We start from the raw sequence: 25,652 nt of genomic DNA, 5'->3' as shown, positions 1-25,652 counted from the left end.
TAATTCACTTATTTTTATTGTGTTATAGATTGAGTTTTGTTTTCATGCCTTCCTGTGTTTGTGGAGTCTTAGAAAAGAACTCTCAGGTTACTTTATTTTAATTTAATTTTATTTGTTTGATACAGTTTCAATCTGTTGCCCAGGCTGGAGTACAATGGCATGATCTCGGCTCACCGCAACCTCTGCCTGCTGGGTTCAAGTGATTCTCCTGCCTCAGCCTCCCAAGTAGCTGGAATTACAGGCATGCACTACCACACCCAGCTAATTTTTGTATTTTTGGTAGAGACAAGGTTTCACCATGTTGGCCAGGCTAGTCTTGAACTCCTGACCTCAGATGACCCACCTCGGCCTCCCAAAGTGCTGGGATTACAGGCATGAGCCACTGCACCCAGCCTCAGGTTACTTTTCTTTGAGGCTACACTGATATTCATTTGTGGAGTACAGATATTCTTCTGTTGGTTGGTACTGTTTAGCAGTGTCTCCCTAGAATCTTGTGTCTCGCAAGACTTGACCAGATTGTTGGGCACTTTTCAAATGCCCTGCTAAAGCTGCTGAATCCCTGAATGATCAAAGCTGGCACTGACTTGGGCAGCAGCCTTGACTTTTAGAGCATAGCGTGCTAACAAAGAGGAGCTTGCTTCCTCCAAACAGTAATAGGATAATGTCCAGGGATCAGTGAGTGCGTTCCTTTCACCCAGTACTCTGCACCTTGCATCTCTTCAGCCTTCTGCCACCTTCTCCTGATTGACACCTCTTGTCCTGGTGGTGAGGGAGCAGGCAGAGTCTTTGGATACAGCTCAGCTAAGTGCCTTCAAAGTCAGGGCAGGGGAACTAGTAGCTGAGCCTCCATTGCCCGGGGTTATCTACTTGGAAGGTTTTTCTGCCTTCCTAATTATTCTTATTGCTACTATTTTACTGCCATTCTCCCTCCATTTGTGTTACTCTGTATAATCAACATCTAAGTGCTAAAGTCCTGGACTTGCTTCTCTTCAGTCTGTGCCTTCTCTACATGGTATAGACGGATGCAGGTGAGATTTCCTGACAACTCCCAAATGTGTAGCTCCAGCCCAGGCCACTTCTGTGAGCCCCAGATCTGTGTGTGTGATTGCAAACTCAAGGTTCTCCGCTGCTGTGTACTATTCCAAACTTTAAATGTTTGAATCTAAACTCATTATTTTGTAACCCTCCCTCCCACCTATAAGCCTTCCCCCAACAACAAAATAACATATTTGGTCTCTTTCATGTCCTTATCATGTGAAGGACACTCTCATCCACTTAACTTTGCAACCTGGGAGTTACTACCACAATCTCTTGCTTTCCCTCTGTATTCAGTAGTCCCTACATTTTATCAGTTTAAATTCTTAAATCTCTGTCTTTAATGTGGTTCTAAAGGCCCAGCATGATCTAGCCCTGGCCTCACTCACTAGCCTCATCTCCAGCTGCCCCTCTCTGCCCTGCTGAGGTGGACCTCACCTTAGAGGCCTTACACCAGCCCCCACTTGCTGAAATCTACCCCACCTCCCCACTGCCCAACATCTTCCTGATTTCATGTTCCAAGTTCATGTCCTCAGGGGAGCCTTCCCTCGATGCTCAAATGAGGTCAGCATCTAGGGGTGTAAGCTCTTGGGGCCTGTATGGCCCCCTCACAAGAGTCTTAAGTCCCATAGCAATAAGGGCTTTGTCTTTGCTTATAGTATATGCTCAGTGCCTAGGGCAGGCCCCTCACCAGGTGAGCATTTGACAGATATTTGTCTAGTGAAGGGATGGATGGATGAATGATTGAGTGAATGAATGTCAGGCACAGTGCCAAGCATTTTGTACACATCTCATTTGATCTAGGAAACTGCTGAAATTGCAAGACACAATTGGGGGGTCACCCCAGAGCTTAGCCAACAACCAAGCCCAAGCTCTTTCTGCTCTTGCCACTGGCTTCCTTGAGGGAGAGACAGTTGCTGCTATTAGATTTTACTCATAAAAATCTGTGATGATACAGGGAGAATGGAGCAAGACTTCTTCTAGTAGAGAAATTAGGGAGACACTGAAGAGACTTGCATTTTACTGATGCTAATTTCCTTACGGTCATTTCTTTAAGAAAAAAATCCTCTTAAGTAACAAGCTTGGGGAGCTATAGAGCTAGATCAGAGATTTTGCTGCCAACCTCTAAGTGACATTCCAAGTCCACTTTCCGCTGCTTCCTGAGGAGGCCTGTCAGAGCTTTGCAGGTGTATTCCTGATCTCCTGGCTTGTAGCTGTTATTCAAACTGCTTCAGCTCTTTTCCTCTCTACCATTTTGGTTCTTGTCTTTTTAGACCCTATTTATTCATTGAAGAAGCTTTTATTGAGCACCCATTATGTTCCAGGCACTACACTGGTTGCCCACCTTTATTCCTGTTCCTGGTAAGCATCTCTTTACCATTGCCCCTCTGCTCAGCAACCCCCACACTTTTACAAGAACTATCATTCATTATGTAATGAGGTCTTGAACTTATGGGTTAGTTCAACATTACTTGGGCACTGTGTAGCAGATACTGTGCTAAGTTTGGAAGTTTAAGAAGAGACACACCCTGTGCCTTGAAATCTGTTTACACTACTATCAGCCACACAAGAATGGGCAGATGAACTAGTGTGAAGTCAGGAAGTATCCATAGTTTTCTGTGATCCACGAAAGTGCTACGGGTTTTCAAACTCCTGGACAGCTCTGAGGCCTTGATCCATTTGTAGGTCAAACATTGTACGAAAAGTAACCCAAGAGAGCTACTTGAGGGCAAGAGGAAGGACTGGACTATTTCCCCTGTCTCTTATCACCTTCCTCACCCTCATTCTCCTACCCTATCTAAGTACTAGTTCTTGCCAATAAGCTTCTTGCTTCCAATGTGTGAAAATGTAAGCACTTAATGGGCAATTCCTAAAAACTGCTATGTTTTTCCTCAAAAGCAGTGGCATGTACTTATCTCAAAGTTTGGAAGTTAATGGGAAAAATATATTGACCAATAGGCACAAATCTATGCATCCTATTTGGAGTTGACCTAACAGTTAAGACAACTGGACTCCAAAATAGACAGTAACAGTGATCTCCAGAATCAAAAGTGAAAAGGAAATATTAGAGCATCTACTTTTCTGACTTATTGCCTCAAGAATTTCTTTTTTGCTTTATACAAAAATGTAGACAATATTCTGGAACTAACAAGTAATTATAGCAAGATTGCAATGTAAAGATTAATATATAAGTAAATCACATTCCTATATATTAGCAATGAAGTAGAATTTGAAATGAAAACACAGCACATTTACATCAGCACCCCCAAAAATGAAATCCTCAGGTGTAAGTCTAACAAAACATGTTCAAGATCTATATGAGGAAAACTGCAAAACTCTGAAAGAAATAAAAGAGGAACTAAATACATGAAGAGATATTTCATGTTCAGAGGTAGGAACACTCCGTGTTGTCAAGATATCAGTTCTTCCCAACTTGATCTATAGGTCCAAAGCAGTGCCAATCAAAATCCCAGCAAATAACTCTGGATATTGACAAACTGATTCTAAAGTTTATAGATAGAGGCAAATACCCCGAGTAGCCAATACAATATTGAAGGAGAAGAACAAAGTTGAAGAACTGATGCTATCTAACTTTAAGACTTATTATAAATCTACAGCAATCACGGCAGTGTGGTATTGGTGAAAGAATAGACAAATAGATCAATGGAACAGAATAGGGAGCCCAGAAATAGACCTACATAAATATAGTCAACTGATCTTTGACAAAGGAGCAAAGGTGATACAAGGCAGAAAAGATAGTTTTTTTCAACAAATGGTGTTGGAACAACTGGAATCCACATGCACAAAAATGAACCCAGACAGAGACCTTACACCCGTCACAAAAATTAACATAAAATGAACAAGACCTGAATGTAAAACACAAAACTCTAAAACTCCCAGATATTGTACATGTTTTGTTAGATTTATAATAGAAAATCTATTATACATGACTGTAGATTTGGCATTGACTTTATATACAATACCAAAGACATGATCTGTGAAAGAAAGAATTGATAAGCTGGACTTAAATTAAAATTTAAAATTTCCGTTCTGTGAAAGGCCATGTCGAGAGAATGAAAAGACAAGCCACAGACTGAGAGAAAATATTTGCAAACAGATATATCTGATAAAAGACTGTTATTCAAAAATATACAAATAATTCTTAAAACTAAACAATAAGGGCCGGGCGCGGTGGCTCAAGCCTGTAATCCTTGCACTTTGGGAGGCCAAGACGGGTGGATCACGAGGTCAGGAGATCAAGACCATCCTGACTAACATGGTGAAACCCCGTCTCTACTAAAAAAATACAAAAAACTAGCCGGGCGAGGTGGCGGGCGCCTATAGTCCCAGCTACTCGGGAGGCTGAGGCAGAAGAATGGCGTAGACCCGGGAGGCGGAGCTTGCAGTGAGCTGAGATCTGGCCATTGCACTCCAGCCTGGGCGACAGAGCGAGACTCCGTCTCAAAAAAAATAAAAATAAAAATAAAATAAAATTTTTAAAAAAAAACTAAATAAGAAAACAATCTGATAAAAAATTGGGCCAATGGGCTGGGCATGGTGGCTCATGCCTGTAATTCCAGCACTTTGGGAGGCCGAGGCGGGTGGATCACAGGGTCAAGAGTTCAAGATCAACCTGCCCAACATGGTGAAACCTGTCTCTACTAAAGATACAAAAATTAGCCAGGTGTGGTGACACACGCCTGTAGTCCCAGCTACTCAGGAGGGTGAAGCAGGAGAATTGCTTGAACCCGGGAGGCGGAGGTTGCAGTGATCCAAGATTGCGCCACTGCACTCCAGCCTGGGTGATAGAATGAGACTCTTTCTCAAAAAAAAAAAAGAAAAAAAAAATTGAGCCAAAGATGTGAGGGGCCTGGGCGCGGTGGCTCACACCTGTAATTCCAGCACTTTGGGAGGCTGAGGCGGGTGGATCACTTGAGGTCAGGAGTTCAAGAGCAGCCTGGGCAACATGACAAAACCCCATCTCAAAAAAAAAAAGAAATACAAAAACACAAAAATTAGTTGGACGTGGTGACACATGAGTATAATCCCAGCTACTCGGGAGACTGAGGCATGAGAATTGCTTGAACCCAGGAGAGCCGATATCTCGCCACTGCACTCCAGCCTGGGTGACAGAGCCAGACTCCCATCTAAAATATATATAGATATGGACACCTCACCAAAGAAGATGTGCAGATATACAGATGGCAAATAAGCATATGAAAAGATGCTCAATATCATATGCCATTAGGGAATTACAAATTGAAACAGCAATGAGATATCACTATATAGCTCTTAGAATGACCTTTATGATGGGCTGGTACAGAGGGTGGTTTCCAGAACCCCTCTGAAAATCAAAGACCAAGTATTAGAAGATCAGGCCCAGTTTGGTGGCTCACACCCATAATCCCAGCACTTTGGGAGGTGGATGCAAGAGAATTGCTTGAGCCCAGGTGTTTGAAACCGGCCTGGGCAACATAGTGAGACCCCCATCTCTGTTCTGTTTTTTTTTTTTAAAGATCAAGTGAGAAGCTTACAAATTCATAGGAAAAATATGAAATGGTCTAGTATTATGTGGACAAAGAACAGGAGTAGCCAATTCACGAAAAAGTAAAACTAAAAGCTTCCAGCATGCTCAGTTCCACAAAATGACAAAACCATAGGGTCCCTTTATTCTAGCTGTTAATTTAGTAAAAGCACAAACACAAGCATGCATACAGCCCCTACATGTCCCCTCTGTTTTAAGTATCCTGATCCTCTTGGGGAAATAGGTGTACCATGTACCATGCTGATGACCGTGTGCTCTGGCGGAGCCCTTTTGGTAAACAGTTTGGCTGTATAGATGTGTGTGTGTGTATGTATGTGTGTGCATGCCTGTGTGTATATATATATATATATTTCATACGTTAATGTCTCTCTTTAAACTCTGCTTAAGAAAACCATCTCAAGTGCAGTAAATGCCACATGTTTATCATGGCACAACTTAGTATAGTGAAGAATGGGAAATCTTAATCTAGCCAGCCAGTGGGAGTGTTAGGCAGACTTTATAAATGATGTGTAGAAAGACTGAATAATAACACTGAACAGTGTTTATGACTGTATTGTTGAGTGAGAGAAGCAAGACACAATCATACCTTATAAATCACCTCTTTTATAGTACTTGCCAATTTGTTTGCAATTCCTTGTCCTTTTTTTTTTTTTCCTTTTTTTTTTTCTCGAGACAGAGTCTTGCTCTGTCGCCCAGGCTGGAGTGCAGTGGCGCAATCTCAGCCATTGCAAGCTCCGCCTCCCAGGTTCACGCCATTCTCCTGCCTCAGCCTCCTGAGTAGACTACAGTTGCCTGCCACCACGCCCAGCTGATTTTTTTGGTAATTTTAGTAGAGACAGGGTTTCACCGTGTAAGCCAGGATGGTCTCGATCTCCTGACCTCGTGATCCTCCTGCCTCGGCCTCCCAAAGTACTGGGATTACAGGTGTGAGCCACCGCACCTGGACTCCTTGTCCTTTTTTAACTGTCTTTATGTCTAGACTTGGGAGTACCCTGAGGGCAAAGATAGGTCATAGGACAGAACATGAGAAAAGTATCCATAGTACTTTTACCCATAATAGATAGTCACCCTCTCAGACCTAAGGGTGTACCTGCGGGCAGAATGAATAATAAAACTTTCTTACCACCCAACATTTCCTAAGAGCTGCTAATAGTTTTCCATATTTAAAATTATGGGAAACAATATTTAGAGAGCTCTTTTTCACACTGAATAGATTTAAATGATTAATTTTCTTTCTTTCTTCTTTTTTTGTTTTTGTTTTTTGAGACAGTCTCAGTCTGTCACCCAGGCTGGAGTGCAGCGGTTCATTCTCAGCTCATTGCAACCTCCACCTCCTGGGTTCAAGTTATTCTCCTGCCTCAGCCTCCTGAGTAGCTGGGATCACAGGCACCCACTACCATGCCCGTCTAATTTTTGTATTTTTGGTAGAGGTGGGGTTTTGCCATGTTGGCCAGGCTGGTCTCAAACTCCTGACCTCAGATGATCCACCAGCCTCGGCCTCCCAAAGTGCTGGGATTACAGGCATGAGCCACTGTGCCTGGTCTTAATTTTTATTTTTAACTTTGGTGAATGTTACTGGATCATTAAGAAAGTTTTCCAATATAGTATTAGCAACTGCCATAAAGACTTGTCTTTCTTGGGAGATGCGGCGATGATGGTGCAGGGCCTGTGCAGGCAGGGGTGGCGCCTGAGGGTCCCGGGCCAGGCAGCCGCACACAGTGTGGCAGGATCCACTCAGGTGCATCTCCTGTGGTGCTCATCTGGCCGCTGCCATCTGTGCTGGACCCCACCAAGGTGTTGAGTCTCATGGACACGATCTGGAAGGACCCAGACAGCGTGCCTCCCATCGATGTCCTCTAGATCAAAGGGGCCCAGGGAGGTGACTACTTCTACTCCTTTGGGGACTGCCACCACTAAACAGCCTACCAGCAGCTGCAGTCAAAGACTGCCAAGCTTGTCTAGTTCACCCTCTCGGACCTAAGGGTATACCTGGGGGTGCCCACACCAGACGTGCAGTAACCACCTCCTTAGCACCTGCCCCCACCTCCAAGAGCCCAGAAGACACACCTGGCCTCCAGCAGGCTGGGCCTTGCAGAAGGAATAGTAGGGATGCATTCTTTTTGCACCTGGGGTGAGGGTCTCACTCTGGGCACCCCTCTCGCCAGCTGTAAGGCCTTGGACTCATGATGAACAGTGTGGGTGCCTCAGTTCCCACATCTTTGACAGTCGGATATGGCTTTACCCATGAAGCATTATTGAGAGGATGAAATGAGAACAGAGATGGGCTTGGAGAGCCACATGCTGCTGACTCCAAATTCCCAGGAACAAGGATCCTACTGCATTTTTGTCTTTATGTAACCCTATTATATGGACTACATTCAGCTGTAAGGAAAGGAAAGCCTTGGTTGCAATGGTTTAAACAAATGTGTTTGATTTTCCACATAGCGTGAATTCCAGAGGTAGGTGGCCAATGGTATTGGTTCAACAGCTCCGTGATAGTAGAGGTCACATCTCTGAGATCCTTTTGCCTTGCCCTCATTTGCTTGTTACTTCATGGTCACAAGATGGCTGCCGTATCTCCAAGAATCATGTCTGTGGTCAAGGACAAAAGGAGTAGGGGAAGAAGAAAGGCCAAGCTTGCTGGACCTGTCAACTTCTATCAGAAAGTAAAACTTATGTCAGAAATCCGTTTCCTGCTCTCTCCTTCTGCAGATTTTCACTTAGATGCCCTTGGCCTGAGCTAGCTACCACCGCACCCCTAAGCTGTGAAGAAGGCTAAGACAGTAGGGAACAGACTCGTATTGGTTGAGTAGACCAATCATGTTCCATCTACTGAGACTGGCACACTGCCTCCTGAAATAAAATTGGAATCCCATTTAAACAAAAAAAAGGAAGTGTCTTTCTTAAGTGAGTTTATACAGACGATTGGCACATAGTCCTTTCATCAGAATCCTTAGGTCAAGATTATATTACATTGCAGATGATCTCCAGGGTACTTTGGAGATGGATTCTAATTCTTATTCTCATATTGCAGTAACAGGGAAACTGAGAGATAGGGGTGTGTCAGAGTTTGAAAGACAAACTATTTGAAGACAGAAACTCTAGTGGAGATTGATTATTAGCCAAAATACAGAATTTGCTATTAAAGAAGAGGGTCTAGAATCCTACCCCAAGAAGTTACTGGGGCATCCAAAAACAGGTTGTTAGACACATTGAAAGTGTGAAACTCAGACTTTGTATAAGGCTTTTGTATCTTGAGAGGGAAAATTTAAAACCTTCGGAGGCTTGGGAGCTTCACGAGTTCATGATCCTTCTCTGCACCAAGTTCACACTTGCTAACCTTTCTGCTTTAGTAGCTAAACTTTTGATTCCATGAAATCAAAACCTTTTAATTGCTTTCTGTATTGGTGACCTTTAAGAGATAACTTGGGCTTATTGGTGTCAGTCTGTAAAGAAACCAAACTCTGAATTGTGATACTATCTATTGAATTAGGCAGGGGAAAAGCTAATTAGTACTATAGTGAGACTGGAGTGCTTCTCAGATATTACCTAGGGGCAACTGAGGAGGTGGAAATTTACTGATTTTTTTTTTTTTTTTTTTTTTTTTTTGAGACGGAGTCTTGCTCTGTCGCCCAGGCTGGAGTGCAGTGGCCGGATCTCAGCTCACTGCAAGCTCCGCCTCCCGGGTGTACGCCTCAGCCTCCCGAGTAGCTGGGACTACAGGCGCCCACCACCTCGCCCGGCTAGTTTTTTGTATTTTTTAGTAGAGACGGGGTTTCACCTGGTTAGCCAGGATGGTCTCGATCTCCTGACCTCAGGATCCGCCCGTCTCGGCCTCCCAAAGTGCTGGGATTACAGGCTTGAGCCACCGCACCCGGCCAAATTTACTGATTTTTAGACAGTCTATCAAATTACAATTTTCAGAAAAAAGTATTTCCAATGACTGCAGTGTTTTGCCTCTATCAACTATATACTATGTATGAGTTTTTAGAAATGTTACTTTTGGGGCTGGGTGCAGTGGCTCACGCCTGTAATCCTAGCACTTTGGGAGGCCGAGGCAGGCAGACCATGAGACCAGCCTGGCCTACATGGCGAAACCCCACCTCTACCAAAAATACAAAAATTAGCTGAGCATAGTGGTGCATGCCTGTAACCCCAGCGACTCAGGAGGCTGAGGCAGGAGAATCGCTTGAACCTGGGAGGTGGAGGTTGTAGTGAGCCAAGATTGCACCACTGCACTCCAGTCTGGGTGACAGAGCCAGATTCTGTCTCAAAAAAAAAAAAAAGAGAGAGAGAAATGTTTCTTTTGAACTCTCATGGCCTTGGCTAGTTTTAAATGCTTCTTCATTGGTAGAAGTCTTACAGAGATCATGAAACATTAATAGTTACCATTTATTGTGTACTCTTTCTGTGTTAAATATTTTAGGCATATTATCACAGTCAGTCCTTACAGCACTCCTTTGAGGAACATGGCATTTCTCCCAAAACACATTTTTAAGAACCCCTGAGATTTCAAAGATCAAGATCAGAGCAGGAAAGGAAAGCTCTGGGTCTGAACCAGGTCTGTCTGCCACCAAAACATCACTCTTAATAGAGATGATGGTCTGGAACAGTGGTAAAATCTGACATAATTCAAACACTTAAACTAGTTTGCGTATATGTATAAAATTCCTAGAATTCCTTATAAAACACACTAATGACATTGAAGTTCAGTAACTTCCCATGTTTCGTATAAGCCAGAGAAATACTGATTTGCCACAGTGAAAGAGTTAGTGGAAGCTATTGGGCCATCCAAAGAAGCTAAGGCTGAAAAGGCTACATATGGTACGATTCCAAGTACATGACGTTGTGGAAAAGGCAAAACTACAGAGACAGTAAAAGGATCAGCGGTTGCCGAGGGGTAAGGGGAGGGAGGGATGAATAGGTGGAGCGTGGAGAATTTTTAGGAATGTGAAACTATTCTGGATGATACTGTCATAGTGGATTATACATTCGTCAAAATACAGAATGTACAACACCAACAGTGAGCCCTCACATGAACTATGGATTATAGTTATAAATAACATATGGATATTGGCTCATCCATTGTAACAAATGCTCCACACTAATGTAAGACATTAATGGTTGGAGGTGAGGGGATATATGGGAATCCTGTACTTTTCCTTTAATTTTTCTAGAAACTTAAAACTGCTCAAAAGTCTATTTGTTGCTTCCCCCTCCCCCCCCCCCGAGATGGAGTCTTGCTCTGTCACCCAGGCTGGAGTGCAGCGACATGATGATCTCGGCTCACTGCAACCTCCGCCTCCCAGGTTCAAGCGATTCTCCTGCCTCAGCCTCCCGAGTAGATGGGATATACAGGTGCCCATCAACACAACAGGCTAATTTTTGTATTTTTAATGCAGATGGGGTTTCACCATGTTGGCCTAGCTGGTCTTGAACTCCTGACCTCAAGTGATCTACTCGCCTTGGCCTTCCAGAGTGCTCGGATTACAGGCAGGATTCCCTTCATATTTAAAATTACTGACCCCAGGCCACAAGACATCAATCATGTTAAAAATTCCACTGTCCTTCATGGCTCACTTGATTTTTTGCTAGCTCTGTGGATGAGCTTTTCCTTATCTGTTTTCTCTCTCCCTTTCCAACTGCCAGCATGCTAGCTGCTTACATTTGGTCTCCCCACTCCCAGCCTGTCCTACCTCCTGCCATCAGATTAATCTTCCTGAAATGTGGCCCTGATTCTGTCATTCCCCTGGTGAAAAACTTTTGTTCATGCTACTCTCCCCTCTTGGTTTCTCCATCACCTGCATCACGTGGTCTATCTTCTCTGAAATCTCGTTAGAAGCAGTCATTGAAATCAGAAGCGACCTCTATCATAGTGTGTTGTTTGTAACTTGTTGACATTTGTTCAGACACCCTTGTATTAAACATCACGTTGTACTTGCTTCCCCCTCACCATCAATTGGACTGTAAGTTATCTGATGGTTAAGTCTAAGACTGTTTTCCCTCCACGTTGGTTTTCGAGTCACCTGGAGTGCATTTAATACGGTGGGCCCTTGAAAAATGCATTCAGCTGAATCAATGTGTCTGTGTTCTCAGTCTATCCAGAGCTCTGCTATTCGGTGAAATGGAAGAGAAACTCATTGCCTACATGACTGTTATTGTGATGTACAGTGCAATAGCTGAGATGTTACTGACATTAGAATGCTGTCATTTATTGGTATTTGATCACTGGCATATTATATTTGGGATTTGTATCCTTACTTTGACTGCTCTACTATGTATTGAATGAAGAGTTTAGAGTGGTATTAATATGTTTTAACCAGTACATTTTAAACCAGTCAAACATCTATCCACATGCAAAAGAAGGGCCCGTACTTATCATGCTTCTTCACATGCTTACCTTGCTTGTTACATGATAAAGGGTTGCCTTTATCTATTTTTCCTTTTAGAAGACTGAAAACATTTAAATGATACTGTCGTTTTGATCACTGTTTTAGGTTCTTTGAAGATTGAGGAATCTGGTGACTATTTTGTTAAGCAATTTTTCTTCTGGAGTTTTCTTTTTTAACCTTTTGTGGCTTAATTACAGTAAAAGATTTTCAAGTAAGTGAAAATGAGTTGCATATATCCCTTAGGTCTTTTTCTTTATCTTAAGTAACAGGGGAGATGAAGTAGAAATATTTAGCAACTCAGTTATTGCCTCTGGCATTTAAGAGTTCAGCTTGAAGAAAAATAGTTGACTTGAAAGAATATGGCTTAAGGACAGAGGTGAGAAGGAGATAAAGAAGTGCATCTATAGGAACAAATTTGTTTCTTATTTGCTTTAAAAATTGTTTAAGTAAAGCACATTTCACCAAGTTGAATTTCAGCTTAAGAGTGAATTTCACCAAGTGAATTTCACCAGAAGTGAAATGGCAGAACTCCAAATACTGAATATGCTATGCTTTTAGAAAAATAAAGTAGTTTTTTTGTTTTCTTTTCTTTTGTTTCTTTAAAAATGAAGGTCAAAAAAATATCAGCAGGAAAGTCAGAAGTGGATTTAGATATATAAATGTCCTCATTGAGGAACAAGGGGGTGATCTTTTTTTTTTGAGAGAAAGTCTTACTCTGTTACCCAGGCTGGAGTGCAGTGGCAAGATCATGGCTCACTGCAGCCTTGACCTCCTAGGCTCAAGCAATTGTTCCACTTCAGCCTCTTGAGTAGCTGAGACTAAGCGTGTGCCACCATGCCTGGACAATTTTTGTGTTTTTTTGCAGAGATGGGGTTTTGCCATGTTGTCCAGGATGTCTAGAACTCCTGGGCTTAAGCGATCGACCCACCTCAGCCTCCAAAAGTTCTGAGATTACAGGCATGAGCTACTACACCCAGCCAGGGATGATCTTTTTAAAAGGAGGTATAGTTTAATAATAATATGCAGAAAATAGGCTTAAGATTTTAGTTGACTATAAACCTAATATAAATCTATAATGCAATGTGGTTGCCCGAACCATTCTTAAAATATTAGGTTGTTTCAGTATGTTTTATTGTTTTGAGGAAAGATAAGCATCCTATTAAGATTTCAGGTGGACATACTTTTTAAGCTTTTGTATTTAACTTATAAAAATCATCAAGCTATAACAAAACTTAAGTCAACTTATGATGTTTGTCTTCCAACAGTAGCTGATAGCACATTTTTTTTCAAGTTCATACTGGATTATAGTTAAATTAAAAGTTATTTATTAATTCTCCAGGATAATAGAAACATTAATTGTTCAGAGAAATTCCAAATATAAGGAACTTTAGAGAAAAGATGTGTTTGAGTATGTGTGTGTGTTGGGGGGTGGGGGTTCCCGGAATACATGATGGAAACTTGTCTAGAGAATTCTAGTGCTTTAACTAGAGCATAAAAATAGAGCAGAAAATAGCCACAGATGTTAACTGACAATTGGACATGTGTGAATTGGGTCTTTGAAAATTTACAAATGGATTTTCTTTGCAAGTTATATGCTCCACAGAGAAGAAAGGTATATGTTCACTTCTGCATGTCTGCTTGGTTTCCAAAGAATAGCTGCTATCTTAACTTAAAAATTTTTAGTTTTCATTCCAGAAAACATTGTATTTTAAAAATTGATAAAGACACTCCATTTGTAAATACTTGTTTTAAAATAATATTTCTAGAAGGCAAGATAGTGGCCCCCTTTCCTGTCAATGTGGAGTTTCAAAGCAGCTGAAGGTAGAAATTAATAGTTGGTGAGAGAGCTATCAAAAGAAAACCAGGAGCCAGAGACCAACTACTAGTAGTCAGTAATAATTCTGATGGTCTACTCAATCTGCCAAGGAAAACAAAATACATTTTTTCCCCCAAGTCAGGTTAACACAAGTATAAAAGGAAGTACATTCAGGATCTCATATGCCATAGTTCAAAAATTTTTTTTACTTTATATATCATCAGATACATACATGCACATACATGTAAATATGCATCATCCATGGGATGTGATCTCAGGGAGATAAGTACCAATTCATATATTCCTTTTAAACCCACTCACTATTGCCCCGATTTTTGTTCCTTCTAACTGCATTCAACTCTTCAATTCATAATCATACAGATTCATGCAAATAATAGTAACGTGTTTACCTGGTTTTACATTCTAACGTTCTATTTCTAGAATTGCTTAAATGTTAAGTAGCACTTATTCCTGTAGTCTCAGTTACTCACAAGTCTGAGTTGGGAGGATTGCTTGAGGTTGAGGCTGCAGTGAGCTGTGAATGTGCCACTGCACACTAGCCTGGGTGACAAAGTGAGACCCTATCTCAAAAAAAAAAAAGAGAAAAAAGGTAAGTATATAAGAAAGACACTGTAAAGCAGAAGTTTTTCATTTCTTATTACTTCACTAGAGGAGTTTGGAATTGGGAAGAGAGTTGGGTAGCAACAACTAGAAGTTAGATCCGTCACATACAAGTATGCGATTGTTGAATTACATCCTTACCTGGAAAATGAGCTGTTGTAAGGGTTAAATGAAAACCTATTTAAAGCACCTATTTTAGAGTAGGAACTCACTAAGATGGTAGGGCTGCTACTCTTATAAGGGGACTGTATTAGTCTGTTTTCATGCTGCCGATAAAGACATACCCGAGACTGGGCAATTTACAAAGTAAAGACGTTTATTTTATTTTATTTTATTTTATTTTATTTTATTTTATTTTATTTTATTTATTTTTTGAGACAAGAGTCTCACTCTATCACCCAGGTTGGAGTGCAGTGGCATGATCTCAGCTCACTGCAACCTCCGCCTCCTGGATTCAAGTGATTCTCCTGCCTCAGCCTTCCAAGTAGCTGGGACCACCAGGCACGCACCACCATGCCTGGGTAATTTTTTTGTATTTTTTTTTAGTAGAGACGGGGTTTCACCATGTTGGCCAGGCTGTCCTCAAACTCCTGACCTTAGGCGATCCGCTCACCTTGGCCCCCCGAAGTGCTGGAATTACAGGTGTGAGCCGCCATGCCTGGCCCAAGAAAGATGTTTAATTGGACTTACAGTTCCATATCAGGGACATAAGTGGAAGAAGGGATATAAATGGAGTTCAGGATTTCAACTTTGATATACATAAGTAATGGCGGTTCTTCTGGGTGCTGCTTAGCAGTAATTGGACAGAGGTTATTTGCCCAAAGTTTCTTTGAATTTATCAGCTATTTGCCAAACACTATTGATGGAATTGACAGGACCACAAAAAAGACTCACAACATTTTCATCTGATTCCTAGTTTTCAGGAGAAAAATTAAAGTTCTTTGGGAGAACTTTAAAATGTTACATTTAAATATAGTTAATAAAAAATGGCATTTCGGTCCAGTGTTAACATTAGTAAATTAATGTGATTGAGTTTCAAGGTTTTGGCTTGTGCATGCTTAAAGCTTTGTGAGTCAAGAAATTCCTATTATAAATTTATTATCTTAAAAATAAGATCTGCTCCCATACCAGAGAAGATGAGACAATGAGTCTGCCATCCTAACAAACCCAACACAGATATGTTTCATATCTCTTTCCATCTCTTTTTATTTTTTTTTTTAAGTTTACATACATGAATTCGTTTTTTGGTGTAAAATTGCACAAGTTTTAACTTGTATATTCCTGTAATCACCATCACCACACTAAGGATACTAAACTGCTACATAATTCCTAAAAGTAGCCCTTGTGCTACTTTTCAGTAATTAAACACAACCCTCCCCTACCCCAAACCTTGGCAACTACTGATCTATAGTTTTACTCTTTCCTGAATATCGCATGAATGGAATCATAAAGCATGTAATCTTTTAAGACTGGGCGGACTTTATTCAATGTAGCACATTTGAGATTTGTCCATGTTGTGTGTAATGATATGTTTCTTTTTATTGCTGGATAGTATTGCCTTGGAGAGAGATACCACAGTTTGGAGGACATGTGGGATGTTTTCAATTATTGGTGATTATGAATAGAGCTGTTACAGACATTCATATACAGACTTTTGTGTGAATATACTTTTTTATTTCTATAAGTATCTAGCAGTACTGGGTCATATGGAAGATGTGTGGTTAACTTTATAATAAATGATCCAACCATTTTCCAAGATGGCCGTGCCATTTTGCATTCCTGCCAGCAATATATGTGAGTTCTATTTTTTCTGCGTCTTCCTCACACTTGATATTAAGCTTTTTGTTTTAACCATTCTAACAGGTATGTGGTAGTGTCTCAGTGCATTCTAATGGCTGATTATTTTAGCTATTTAAACCCCTTTGCCATTTCATATAGAAGTTTTATTTGCTCATTTGGTAAACTATCTGCTCAACTCTTTTGCCCATTCTTTAAAATTCAGCTTTCTTATTGTTGAGTTCTGTGAGTTCTTCATATATTTGGATTCAAGTTCTTTTTTGGATATATAAAAAGCAAGTATTTTCTTTTAGTGTGTAGCTTGTCTTTTTACTCTTATCAGAATCTTTCATAGTGCAAAAGTCTTTAATTTTGATAAAGTCCAATTTATCTTTTTTCATTAATAGTTTGTGCTTTTGGTGTCATATCTAAAAACTCTTTGCCTAATCCAAAGTCACAAAGATTCTCTGGGTGTTGTTTTCCTCAGAGTTTTATGTTTTACATTTAGGTTTGTGACAATTTTGGGTTAATTTTTATATAAGATGTAAGGTATAAGTTAAGGGGGGTTTTGTTTTTTGCCTGTGGATTTTTAATTATCTCAGCACCACTTGTTGAAAAGACTACTCCTTCTCCATTGAATTGCCTTTATACTTTTGTCAAAAATCAGTTGGCCATATTTGCATGGTTCTCTTTCTGAGCTCCTTTCCACTGGTCTGTGTATCCGTCCTTATCCTAACGCTATGGTAAGTCTTAAAATTGGGTAGGATGGGTACTCTAACTTTTGTTTTTTCAAAATCATTTTAGCTATTTAAACTCCTTTGCCATTTTCATATATAAAGTTTATTATTGGCTTGTCTATACCTTGAAAAAAATTTGCTGGGATTTTGATTGGAATTGTGTTAAATCTGTAGATCACTTTGAGAAGTGACAACTGTGTTAGATCTTCAAGTCCATGAACATGATAGGTCTCTCCTTTTTTTTTTTTTTTTTTAATGGAGTCTCACTCTGTCATCCAGGTTGGAGTACAGTGACGCGATCTCAGCTCACTGCAGACTCCACCTCCCAGGTTCAAGCTATTCTCCTTCCTCAGCCTCCCAAGTGGATGGGATTACAGGCTTATGCCACCATGCCCGGCTAATTTTTTGTATTTTTAGTAGAGGCAAGGTTTCACCATGCTGGCCAGGCTGGTCTCAAACTCCTGACCTCATGTTCCACCTGCCTCGGCCACCCAAAGTGCTGGGATTACAGGCCTGAGCCACCACACCTGGCCTAGGTCTCTCCTTTTATCTAGGTTGTCTCTGACTTCTTTCGTCAGTGTTTTGTTGTTTTTATCTCTCTTTAAAGTTGAAGCATCCATTGATTCTGATGTTTGGGGGTTTTTTTGGTTTTTTGTTTGTTTGTTTTACCTTTCTTCCTAACAGAAATGTTTTCAGAATCTGATTTAAGTTTCTTTTACTGCAGTAGGTACACTAGAAAACATAATTATTTGTCCAGATCTCCATCTTATTTAATGTTGGACCCAAGCCCTCAATGACAGAAGATCCCCTTTAATAGGGCAGTGACTATGTGTACCAATTCCATGGGTCTAGCCAGCTTCTCATAAGTGACAGCAGACCAGAGAGCATACTCACGTCACTATTTCCTATTTCTCTCCTCTTTATTTTCAGTTACAGTTTCTGTCTTTGGGGAAAAGCAGGCAAAATCTAATTTGTAATGGATAGAACTAGCTGTCCACTTAAACAATAGAAAACTGAGTCATAAATTCTGTCTTTATAAAACTCCTCCATACTTTTGGAAAATGACTCACTTTTAGGCAGCGTCTGCCATAGATATTTGCCAGAAAGTGATCTAACTTGGATAAGCTTGATGCTTTGTACAAGTTTCAGAGCCCCCGTAGAGAAAGCTCTTAGGAACCAGAGACCATCGTGTGCCTATGTCCCAGGACTTTCAGTCCATCAACACACGTCACTGTAGCATTTTGGAATGTTCTGGTTCAGTTCCTCTCAGATGTTAGCTACTTCAGAACCACCTGGAGGGCTTGTTAGAACACAGATGATTGTGTACCACTCCCAGAATGTCTGGTTCTATAGGTCTGGGATGGGTCTGAGAATTTACATTTTGAATAAGTTCCAGGCATTACTGAGGCTGCTGGTTTGGGGCCTGCTTGGAGATCAATTCCTCTAATTTTGGTGTTTGTGTCATTAAAAAGAATTGATAATTAAAAAAAAAATGCAACCAACAGAATCTCCATAAAATCTTACATGTTTACAATTAAATCATTCTTACAAGCAATGAGATGGTATGGATTTGTTCTCAAGTTATTGGATGGAAACAGAAACTTCTCCACTAAGGAGCCCTGTCCATAGCTGATATGAGAGAGAAAACAAAGCTGGGCCACATTGCTTTCTGCCTTCTTCTTTTATGTAACCAGGAAGGAGCATAACCCTAGAATTTTTTTTTTTTTCTAAAGGCAGAGTGTTGCTCTATTGCCCAGTCTGGAGTACAGTGGCGCAGTCTCGGCTCACTGCAACCTCCGCCTCCCAAGTTCAAGCAATTCTCCTATCTCAGCCTTCTGAGTAGCTGGGATTACAGGCGCCTGCCATCATGCCCTGCTAAATTTTGTATCTTTAGTAGAGACCATGTTGATCAGGCTGGTCTTGAACTCCAGACCTCAAGTGATCCACCCACCTCAGCCTCCCAAGGTGCTGGGATTATGGGCATGAGCCACCGCGCCTGGCCATTTAACAGCTTATATTCTCTTAAGGTTGGGTCTTAAGTCCTATTTCTTACCTCAAGGAGATGTAAGATGTTTATATTTATTTCTTTCATTTAGACATGCTAAATTTTGTATGTTGAGAGCAGACTTAACTTCAATGCAGACAGGAGAATTTAGCAGCACTCAAAATGAATTTACAACGTACGATTCACTATAAAATGCTTACCATTGACTAGAAGCTTTACTCCTATGTACCTCGATAGAGCAGAAATAGTATGGTAGAGTAGAAAGATCAATCATTAACCAAGGAAATCTATTCTGTGTGCCTTGGACACTCAATACAAGGGCCTTGGAAGTTACTTACTTTGGGTATTGCTTTAGTCAGGAAATTGAGGAGTTTTTGGAATAGATCTTTTAAAGTTTCTTTTTGGCCTTGAGATTTTATGTTTTTATGTTTCTATTTATTTCTGCCTAAGTAAATGATCCTTTTTTCTTTCTTACCACCATCCATCCCTATTACAAATTAAATATCTTTTTGTAAAAGGTCTTAACCTCAAAAGGAGAGGAAATGCAATTAGCAAACTCACAAATTTCCTTTCAGTCTTAATTTTCTTTTGCATTTTTTTTGAGACAAGATCTCACTCTGTTGCCCAGGCTGGAATACAGTGGTGTGATCATGGCTCACTGCAGCCTCAACCTCCCAGGCTCAAGCGATCCTCCCAGTTCAGCCTCCCAAGTAGCTGGGGCCAAAGGCATGTACCACCACACCCTGCTAATTAAAAAAAAAAATTTTTGTAAGGGGGAGAGTCTCTCTATGTTGCCGGGGCTGTTCTTGAACTCCTAGGCTCAAGCTATCCTCCCTCTTTGGCTTCCCAAATTGCTGGGATTACAGCCATTGGACCACCATGCCCAGCCTTAATTTTCAATGGGAAAGATTATTGAACCATGCTGTATGCTGTGTTCATTAGCAATCTCGCTATATCAAATTTTTGCTACCTGGGTTGAAACGGCGAATTTCCATGTCTTTCTAAAATGCATGCATTTTTGTCTGCAGCTGCCAAATAGGCAAGGCACAGCTGAATAAGACGTGGAAATGTAGCTTGTTATAAGTATAGTGTGTGGAGGAGTTTCTAATCTCTTTCTGTCCAATCAGCTATGCAGTAAGAGCTCAGTTTTCATCCTCTAGCCCTGAATAGAATGGGGAAATCATCAGCAATCTATTCTGGAGCATACATTTTTAAAATGCTTTGAAGAGAAAATTTTTCATCCAGTAAGTAGTGAAGAGCTCCTGATTAATAATCGCATTTATTTTAATTTGTTTAAATTGAGATGATTAGGAGAAAACAAAGATGGGGGAAAGATTCGGGATTTTAGAGGGTTATTACACCCTGATTCGGGTGATTATCCGTACTACCCCCTCGGACACACTGTGAGCTTTATTTACGTACATTTTAAGGCAGACAAGATTAGATAGATCCCAGGTGTCCGTTACCCTGTGACCTTTTACCAATACAGGTAAGAAATCTTAAACTCAAGCAGAAACCTGTACACGGCTGATCTCTTTAGGAGTCTTTGAATCTGGGGCACGTGCTCTGAGACATTTGTGAGCCTTATTGGGTCACTCTCTGTTAGGAGAAGGCCACCAGTTAAGGCAAATGACAACCCAACCTATTCCCAAATTCACCTGTGTAGCAGAATCAGCTTTGATCTTAATAATGTAAGGAATCAAACAGCCTTTGGTGTTGAATGAAGTATGCTATACCTTAGCCAAAAGCCTCACTTCTGACCTGTGCCTGATTTCCTGTGTACTGTGACTTGATTATCCATACATTTGACTTTTCAAGACTCCCTGAGGCTGGGCTAATTAGAATAGCCCGGTAAAGCCATTTGAGAGTTTTTAAAATAACATCCTAGGGACTGTAGTAGGGTTCCTGTTGCCACTGTTCTCCAAAGGCACCCTGCATTTGAGAATCAGTTAATACCAATCCAGTAGTATACAAGCGAAAATTCTGATTATGGGAAAACAGAAGAGAAGGCAGTATTGGCTGTTCAAGCCACATGTCTGAGCATAAATGGGGAGGCCATGATTTCCCACTGCTTTTGACATAACACCACAAAGAATGTCTTTGTTAAGAATCAAAAAACATAAGAGTTGAACAAGCCAAAGGAAGAAATGATATCATGGCCCAGTTGAATCAACTAAGGAATATTTTTATGTTAAAGAAATTCTTTAACCTTATAACTAGGGCATTCATATTCTTGTGTATATTGAGTGGCAGATTCATCTGAAAAGAAAGTTCACATCAATAGCCTTTTAAAGATTTAGGGAATATTTTGCAGTGTAAGACTCATTATTTAAAATCTGAAATATATTTTTCCTTCCTACGAATCTTCTGTGTGTTTATAGTAACATCAAGACAATGACATCCTGCAATTGCACTAGAATGTATTAGAAATGCATGCCTTGTGCCAATGTATTCAACAAGGAAGCTATCTTTTCCTCTGTCTTATTTTCATTGAGGAAACCCATGCCTATGCATTATGCATGCGAGTCTGGTGTGGTGTTTAAGTATGCTCCCATGGGACTGCCGTGAGACTGCTGTGAGTCTGGATTTGGGGGAGAGCTGTGTCTTGGCATTTTCAAATATAAGAGAAGGATGTTACCTGATACTCAGAGAATCTTGGCTGAAGCTTAGCATCCCTCTCTGGATTAGCTTAGTGTTGTTTTATGATACTATTTTTTTGTTTCAACCAGTTGCGCTATTGTTTGCTGATGGAAATTGCTACATGCTGGCCGGCAATCATTAGGCAATGCTAGGGTTTCTGATAAATAGAATATAGGCATCATTCTTCATATCAGCAAAATGATAAGTTGGGGTTTTGCCCATCATACTTAAAGCTAATTTAGGACTTAAAATCTGGAGCCATGCAAATTTATAAATGCTGCTTAATAGGAGACAGTGCATTTGTTGATCTAGTGCTTGAATTTCCAGTGTATTTTTTTTTTTTTAATTCTGTGTAGGGACCCATTTTAAGATAATCTGGGAAAGAAGAGAACCAGGGAGGAAAATACAGTGTGAGGGAGGCTGGGTGGGAAAATGGAAAGAGAGGTAGGCTGTGGAATTAGATGAAGCCAGTAGTTCTTATATTTTCTGTATAGCAAGAGCCCCTTTAGCAGACTGAGAGTTCTGTGGAACCCCTCTCAGATTGTTTTTAAATGCGTAAAATAAGCTGGACTACAAAGAAAGCCAATTATATTGAAAAGTTACCAAAATATTTAAGAAAACACTTGTGGCATAGTAGTAGGTGCTTTTTTACTAATGCACAAAATAACAAGGTCTAGTTGTGGGACCTAATGACTTCTATAATTTTTAAATGGTGATGGGCATCAATGGTATTTCACAATTGGCAACAACTGTGAAGTGATATGAAAATATGTGTATTTCTGTTGGAGACAAGGTCATAGATACTGCCAATATCTGGTGAGTGGTCCATACATTCATAATTGAAGGAAAATGCTAAATTGTGGAGGTTAATGCAAAGTAAAATGTAATCATTTTCCTGTCCCAGTCCCCAAAACAAGAGCTCGTGGATCTCAGATTAAGATCCCCTGGGTTAGAGCTTGGCTAGAATATTAACATGGCCTTTTACTGGCTGTACCACCTTAGGCAAGTTAACCTCAAAAAGTCTATTTCCTCATTTATAAAAGTGTTGATGAGACCCACTTTGTACAGTTGTTGAAAGGCGTAGGAAGATCATGCCTAACCTAACTCCTTGTGTACAAATGATGACTTGTAGCACACTAGGTCTTCTGACTAGATTTCTTTTGGCAGTGATAGTATAAAATGACACTTGCTACACTTGCTGAGAGGCAGGGGCAGACTTTATCCTAGGCAAGGAGCTCGAAGATTACACTGAAAGCTGAAAACTCCTTTACCTTTAGATTTTCTTGAGAGTTGTTGACCCTTAAGGAGTGTCAGAAGTGGGGTATAATATGGAGAAAAGAGAAAGCATTATAAAATATGTGGAAAGGAGTCTATTAGGAAATCTGCTCCTGGCCTTGTTGATCCGAAGCCTTTAGTTGCAAAGAAACAGCTTTTTGTTCATTATAAATGTTTTAACATAATTAGAACTGGTGTTGCCATCCACCCCATTTGGGCATGAGCTTTTTTCTTCCACTGGAGACGTAGGTCCCCAGATGATTGATTGGCTGCAAAGTATGGACATGTCTTGATTGTTTCTAGAAGGAGCAGGACCACTGCCTTCTTGGATCATAACTACTACACCTGTAGAGCCCCAAAAAGTCTGGTTACTCTATTAGATTAAGGTTTAACCTGTGATAATAATCTAGTTTTATTACTTAAAGGGAAACTCAAAAGTGTGAAGTTTTGTCTGGATATTTTATTAAGCACATGTACCTATAGGCCATAAGGATGTGTTCTTTTTCTGGCTGGCCACTGAGTAGGTCTGTGCATGATGCTGGGCAGTTCTTCCTTTCTCCCTGACAGCTTTTAAAGGTGCTGAGTATTTGATTCATCATCTCAGTGGGGGTGTGAAATCAGTGAGGCAATGGAGCTTCAGGGTTTCCTTGTCCCTTGGGTCATGGCTAACACCCCATTTAATGTCTCCTTTTCATCAAAACCAGATTTGTTGTCTCACTTATTTCCCAGTGTCTGGCCAAGATAGTGATCTTCATGAAAACAAACTGGAAGTAATGCAAGCCAGAAAAGATGCGAGAGCTTCGCCTCTGCAGAAGGAAGCTGTTAAGGGGAACAGATGGAGACAGGGTCTAAACAGCTTCAAGAAAGTGTGCGCTTGCTAGTCTCAGAGGTGCTTCCTGTGCCCCAAGAGCTGTTTGAATCAGGAACTACTTGAAGACGTGAATGACTTCTCCAACTCTGCCAGGGATCCTTCATTAGCCCAGCACTTCTGAGATCACTCAATGCCCCCCGTAGACCTCTCCTGCTCTTCTGGATGCAGAAGCAGGAGTGGGATATAAAGCGAAAATATAGTAAATTTTAATCTAGTGTGGCTTGAAAAAGAAGTTGCAATTTATAGAGAATTACCAAATATGCTGTGATGGATCACTAATTTTCAACATATGATAATTTAAACATTAAGGATGATGTCTATAATTGTTATATTAATCTCTGAAAGTATCAGGACTTTATGAGGTTCCTGTGCCTTGGCCATCATTGTGATCATTTATGGTGACTAATCAATTTGATGACTAAGTAGCATATTAACGGTAAGCATTCTTGGCAAGCAAAGGGAAGAAATGTCTTATCTGCATTCACCATATTTCATGTCTTGGCTGTTTGCAGTTATTTACCCCTTTCTTCCATTAATCTAAACTTCCAAGACCCTAAGCTCACATTGTATCATGTATTAACTTGCTAACTAACCTGGTTTTGTGGTTTTCTTTCTCTGATCTAATCAGTCCAATCAGAAGGAAGATTACACTTATAGATGCACATGCTGATGTCATGACATCATCCTCTTATTTAAGGATCTTCCCTTTGCTTCCCTATCAAGTCTCAACTTCTCTGGCCATCTAGACTTCAGGTGAGGTCCTTTTATCTTAGTGACCTTGTTCTTTGATTCACTGACATGGATCTTGGATGCCATTAAGGTGGTTTACTTATTGTCAGATACACTTTGTTCTTTTCTGTCCTTTCACTGTGGAATTTTTCTCTTGGCCAAATTCTATCCATTCTTGGCCCACACTGCCTTCCTAGCATTCTTGTATCTCTCTCTCACTGTCTCGCCTGCACAATTTGGTACATTTGGTTTACTGTTGGTCTTCTATTATTTCACATATTACTTGTTTTTCCAGCAAGTCAGAGTTCCTTAATAGAAAGTATTCTGCTTTATTTATTTTGTATATTATAATTCTTAGCAAAGCACCAGCACACAGTGAGTGTTCAATAAATATTTAGAGGAAACAGGTAAAAGGTGTCATGAGTTAGATATTTCAAATATGAGGAGATGAACCCTTGATGGGGTCAACCCGCATCAAGTGTGCCTCGTTTACAAAACCAGGAACCCAATTTTCTCCTTTTTTTCAAAGTTGATCCAGCCTTAGGGAATTCAGTTCATAAAAACCAAGCTCAAGGGAGTGAATGCCAATTCAATAACAATGAAAAGTCTAATCTCTAGGTAACTGGAATATCTGTGTCAGCCATTCATTGCATCCTTTTTCTTGTAGCAAGGCTTCCAGCAGGCTACTCTAGGGTCATTCATGGCCAATAGGATTCATTTGCACCAGCTCTGAAGCCTAGTGCATGCCATTTAGACTCTAAGGACATCTTGCAAAGTTCTTGATTTTTAGTTTCACCCCTTCCTCATAGATGACTCTTTGCTTTTTAAAGGAATCGAAGGGCTATTCTATAGACAGTAGTAAAACCTGTTCAGAGATGTTCTAAATGCCAGATTTCGTTTGCTTGAGAAGCAAAGAGAAGATAATTTAGACAAGGGCAAAAGTACCGTGAGAAGACTTTGGAACAGTTTTGCCCAAGTTGTAACTGGAGACGGAGACTTGATGAGTTTTGTGCATTAGGTGGATAACATTCATGAGCTGGAGAGAATGGGAAATGCAGAGTGCAAGGGAGATTAGTTTTGAGGGGGCAGATGGCAGTGTTGAGTGATGCTGAGGGGAGATCAGAATGTCAAAAAAGAAGTATGACTGATACCTGGTTAGTTTCTTTATTTTGTCTTTCTTTAAGCTGCTTTCACCAATGATGTACATAT

At 40.5% G+C, this 25,652-nt stretch overlaps 1 protein-coding gene across 2 annotated transcripts in view; it reads left to right on the top strand.

The window, feature by feature from the left end:
- The window catches only part of IQGAP2 (IQ motif containing GTPase activating protein 2), a 309,380-nt gene that overhangs the window by 103,814 nt on the left and 179,914 nt on the right, over nucleotides 1–25,652 (top strand). The gene's annotated exons all lie outside the window — the stretch shown is intronic.

Source organism: Macaca thibetana, chromosome 6, assembly GCF_024542745.1.
Source record: "Macaca thibetana thibetana isolate TM-01 chromosome 6, ASM2454274v1, whole genome shotgun sequence".
NCBI lineage: Eukaryota > Metazoa > Chordata > Mammalia > Primates > Cercopithecidae > Macaca > Macaca thibetana.
Note: the sequence above shows the minus strand (reverse complement) of the source record. Positions and strands in the feature narration are given on the sequence as shown.